Raw genomic sequence first — 5,911 nt, 5'->3', positions numbered from 1 at the left:
GTGACTGAGGCGGGATGAAAACTACCTGGGGATAACAACATATTTCTATCCGTAGGTTTGGTGATTAAAGATGTTTTAAGCTGACCATCAACAAGACTAATGCGCACATCCAAGAAGTCAATCTGACTAAATGAGTGTGTGCATGTCAACTTGACGGGACTGCAAAGGAAATAGGAAGAAAGTAGCATTCAGAGAATTGATGATGGTGAAAAATCAGGGGATTCATTTTAATCCATGTGCTACAGTAACATTTCAGAGCAGGGAGGCTCCGTCGTCAGACCAGTTATATGCACAAGTGATATCATACATGCACAGGTTTAAATATGTGTTAGAACTTACCCACCCCCTGTTCAATGCCGACTCCCTATTGCGGTTCCGGTGGCGTCTGGGACGGCGCCCACCATGTCCTGCTACATCTACGTCACTCTGTGGCGTGGGTGTGCGCCTCACACAGTATCACGGGTATGCGCGTCACGGCAGCGCCGATCCATTGGCTCAGCCTGGCCAAAGTGAGGGCACTATGGGCAAAGATATATCAAATAAGCAAAACATAATAATTCTACAATAAAACATTATCGTGGTAAAAAAACTTTGCTTAAGTTTAAAACAACATCCAAGTACTTCACACTTTTTTTTTTTTTTTAAATCTTTTTTATTGCATTTTTAAATGTAACAACAGTATACATTATTGATTATTGAATACAGAGTATATGGTTGTAAATGCAGTAATGAATAAAATTCAAATAATAAATCAACATGTGTGAGCCTATTTTATAGACCTCATGCTTGAAACCAGATTTATGTTACAATTCTCTGCAGCATGTATTATTAGGTTCAAATATATGCTTCTGAAAAATGAATTGTAGGTCGCGCCTGGCGCCCTCCTTATTTACATGTGCTAAATGTATGAGAATAAATAGCACCTTGGCGCTTAGTGTCTAAATGTGCCGCATGTCCTTAACTTCAGTGTTGTAAAAATCAGGTAGAGTCGGGTAACCGGCCAATGCGTATCCCACAATCCACAATGTACTGCAGGGGACAATTACTCTGTTTCTGAGGTCTAAATTCCTCTAGGCTTAAACCTAAGATGCTAACATATACTCTAAAATATGAATACTTTAAAACATAAACAGAGACAAATACAAGGACAAAGACATAGACAAAGACATAGACAGATACAATAGGATAACAAGCAAGGGTTGGGAAGGGAAGATAATGGTGAGGAGGGAGGGAAGGGGGGGGGGGGGGTGGGAAGGGAGGGGAAAATACCAGCATCATATAAAAATTAAAAGAAACAGTGATTCGATGATTCAAGGGCTCCCCAGACATTGAATTAATCATTTTCTTTAGGTTACCATGTGATACATCTTATACCTTAATATGCTATGTATTTAATAGCTAGACCTGGGTCAACAGACTATTATTATGGTCCCACCTTATCACATGTGCCCTAGAGACTTTTGTAGTTTCTTGACATACAGACTTATCAACTCAATATGGCTAAGAGGTATCAAACACTGACATAATAAGAGTTCTTGTCGGTAAGTCCTGTGAATCGATAAAGAGTGACCATCTCTTGTAAAATGTTTTAGCACCATTTATCAGATCCATTTTAGCGTATTTTCTTTCGAAATATAGAGTCCTTAAAAGTTTTTGTTGAACTAAAGATAGCTGTGGAGCAGATTTTTTGGTCCAGTATATAAGTACGCATTTTCTTGCAATTGTGATTATAATGATAAGGAGTGGCAATGTGCTTTTTTCAATAGTGTCCATCGGCCAGTTTTCAAAGCTGAGTCCCATAATTGCGAGAGGATCAGGAGGAATATTTGCGTGGAAGATTTGGGAAAGATAATGAGTTACCTTATGCCAGAAACGTCTCAGTTTAAAGCAGTCCCACATACAGTGTTTAAAGTCTGCAATCGTGCATCTACATTTCATACATTGGCCCGTCTCTTCTGGGACCATGTGTCTTCTTCTGTAAGGGGTGATATATGCCCGGTTCAAAGTTAGTACATATACTTCTTTGAGATAAGTCGAATGCAGGACTTTTAATGAAAGTGGGTGCAGGCTCATTAAGTCCTCCTGTGCGGATATCTCTGGAAGATCTTTTTTCCATTTCTCCGTGAGTAAGGCCCATTGATCTCGGTCTTGATGCTCCATTTCCGATAACATTGTACACATATATTTAACTTTATACTTGTTGCATAGTAAATATTTTAAGAGTTGGTCTATCGAAACTATCCGAGCTATCGGTGGAGAAGGGGAGGTATCTAAACCAGGGGCTTTAATTGAGTTCAGATAGTGTCTGGCTTGAAAGAACATAAATTGGTGACTATTAGGTAATGCATATTTTATTGCGAGGTTGGAGAAGGAGTCAAAAGTTCCTCCAGGGTCAAACATTTTGTTCGATAAATCTAAGCCTTTGGCCCTCCACGTTTTAAAAAGAGAATTTGACAGGGATGGTGTAAATGATGGGTTTCCCCATAACGGGATAAATTGAGAGACACATAGATTCCTATTAAATTTCTTATTTATCCAAGTCCAGGTCTCATACATATCTCTGAACAGAATATGTGATCTCATTTGTATTGGAATCAGTGATTTCCTTGACTGAACCAATGCCCCCAAGGCGTAAGGATAAAATATATCATGTTCCAATGTTGTATCTGTATATGCTGACCCACCTAGTATCCAATCAGCAATGTATCTAAAAAAGATAGATGCAGAATAATTTCTTATGTTGGGAAAACCCATACCTCCCCTTGCCTTTGGGCTCTGGAGTTTAATTTTAGCTATACGTGGCGGTTTGTTTCGCCAAATGAATTTCGAAAAGAGAGTTTCCAACTGCTGTATATCTTTTTTCTGCAAGGCTAAAGGCAACATCTGCATGGGGTAAAAAATTTTTGGAAAAATGATAGCTTGTATTACCGCCAATCTACCCAGCATTGAAATTGGAAGGTCTTTCCATGCCTCCAGCTTGGTTGCTATAGAGCTTATAATTGGGGTATAATTTAAAGAATATAGTTTACTCAAATCTGCGCTAACGTAAATGCCTAAGTATTTAAATTTAGACCTTGTTATAGTAAATGGGATATTAAGTTCAGAAATTTCGAGTGGGTCATTGTTTCCTAACAAAAGTAGCTCTGATTTTGCAGTGTTTATTTTATATCCAGAGGCCTCACCGAACGAGCCGATCAAACACATCAGGGCTGGGATAGTTTGTGAGGGTTGTGAAATAAAAATAAGAGTATCATCCGCGAACAGGGCGATTTTTAGTTCCTCTGATCTAATACGGATTCCATGTATTTGAGGTGATATTCTTATGGCTTCAGCTAAAGGTTCTATTGCTAGGTCAAATAACATGGGGGAAAGGGGGCAACCTTGTCTCGTCCCCCTCCCAAGGTTAAAGAAATCTGATAATATTCCATTGCATGCCACTGCTGACCTAGGTGCCTGATATAGAGACTTTATTATATCTACAAAAAGGGGGGGGAAACCAAAATTTTGCAAAGTATTAAACAGATGCGGCCACAAAACCAAATCAAAAGCTTTCTCTGCGTCCAGCTTGAGCACCATGTGCTGCCCACGCTGATCCGCAGAGAGCCCCTCCACAAGCTGTATAGCGGCAAGGACCCGCCTCACATTCACAACCGAATGTCTTCCGGATATAAAGCCAGATTGGTCCTTATGAATAATGACAGGCATCACAGGTTTCAATCTCTCTGCTAAAATCTTGGTAAAAAGCTTATAGTCTATATTTAGCAGAGAGATTGGCCTGTATGAACCTGCCAGATTCAAATCTCGTCCTGCCTTCGGCAGTACTTTGATTATGGCATCTGAGAAGAAAGCTGGGAGGGTACCCTGTTCTATAATACAGTTGAAACAATCTCTTATTGGCTCAGCCACTTCACTTTTCATGATTTTATAGAATTCGTTTGAGTATCCATCTGGACCCGGTGTTTTGGCCAGTTTTAGCTGGCCAATAGCCCAGGATATTTCATCTGTGGTAATTGGCACATCAAGAGACTGTTTCAAATAATCTGGGACCTGCGGCAGCCTAATAGAACTCCAAAAAGAAGAAGGTATCGGTATAGTATTTGGGCCTAGAGGTTGGGAAAGGGACCCTTCTGTGCCAATCAACTCGTCCGATGAGGCCGTAGGAGGGGTATATAATTTTTTATAATAAACCTGCATAACTTCGGCTATTTGTTCGTCTGATTCGGTGAGTTTATTTGTTTCTGTTTTTAGTGGATGTATTACAGTACGTTGCCTTGATCCTCTCAGCAAATTGGTAAGCATGGGTCCAATCTTATTTCCAAATTTGTAAAATTTAGATTCTACATTAAAAAGGTATTTATCTCCGTCCATTTGAATAAGCTCCTCAAAATGAACTTTAGCTTTTTGAAAGTCTGATTTATTTATTGGGCTGGGTTTGAGTTTATATTGGTGATATGCTTCTGTTAATTTACTTTGTAATTCCAGGTATTTGTTATTTCTCTTTTTCTTTATGCTGGAGATATAAGCTATAATTTCCCCTCTCAGAACTGCTTTCGCAGCCTGCCAAAAGAGAATAGGGTTCTCAGCTCTGGTAGTTGAATTCTCTATACAATATTTTTCCCACGTCTGTCTGATTTTATCTTGGAGACCTTTGTTTTGGGACATATGGGATGGGAATTTCCAAGTAGGTCTTAAAGCACTAGAGGCTTTTAATTCCACTTTTATCGTGATCAGACCATGATCCGACAGAAAAGGGGTTTCTATGCATGCCCCTTTTACTCTTGGGAACATTGGTTCAGCCAACAAAATATGATCCAGTCTAGAACAAGTGTTATGAGTCATGGAAGTGCATGTAAATTCCCTTTCAAGAGAATGGAGCGCTCTCCATGTGTCTATTAGGTTTAATGTTTGCATTAAATAGGGAATACCTATCTTCGGAGGGGTAGTATGTTTTTTGGGAGGGGGGGTCCTATCTAGCATATCTGATACAATTAAATTAAAGTCTCCGCACAATAATAATGTAGTTGGATCTAGCTTATGCAAATGGGTCAGGAGTTCAATAAAGAATGCTTTCTTATACGGGGTAGGGGCATATAAGTTACAAATATTAAACATCTGTCCTTCTAAAGTAATATTAACAATCACATATCTTCTCTTGGGATCACTAGTCAAGGAAGCCACACTCACAGCCAAAGACTTTTTCGCCAAAATCACTACTCCACACGACTTTGAATTAAAAGAGGCGGAGCCTAATACGGTCCAGTTGAGCATATTAAGCTTTTTTATCTCTCCTGATAATAAATGGGACTCTTGTAAACATGCAATATCTACTTCCTGCTTATTGAGGTATGTTAATACTTTACGCCTTTTGGCTGGTGTGTGGATTCCCCGAACATTAAGTGATCCAAACGTGATATACATTACTTAATTGCTTTATGGATATTAAGGAAACCCTTGCTTCTAAATCACTTACATTCTGGTATATGGGACACAGGAGGAGAACATTCAACACATAGACAGGGGTATGACATGACATACACATAAGACATAATCCTAAACATAAACCTACAACTATACTAAGAAAAAACCTTGGTAGGTACATAACTTGTGGACTTCCAGCAGTAATCCACTGCTAATGGCCTTCTGCCATAGCGGTGGTGTTTTAATTTTAAAGTTAGAATAATATATGCTTACCAGCATAACTTCCCTCCCCTTCAGCAAAAATCATGAACACATTCAAATAAACTTGAACTGAACTTTTTGAATAGCCAGTCGGCATATGCTTCAGTTTAGTCAATATATCCTAATCCTCTACAGAAAGTATGGGATAGACATCGTGACAATCAACATTGTCACCAAAGTAATAATAGCCTCTCAGTCTGTCACAATGTTTGATATGTCCTGAGTATCCTCT

Source organism: Crinia signifera, chromosome 3 (genome assembly GCF_055691185.1).
Source record: "Crinia signifera chromosome 3, ASM5569118v1, whole genome shotgun sequence".
Taxonomy (NCBI): domain Eukaryota; kingdom Metazoa; phylum Chordata; class Amphibia; order Anura; family Myobatrachidae; genus Crinia; species Crinia signifera.
The sequence above is the reverse complement of the archived record's forward strand: the minus strand, read 5'-3'. Positions refer to the sequence as shown.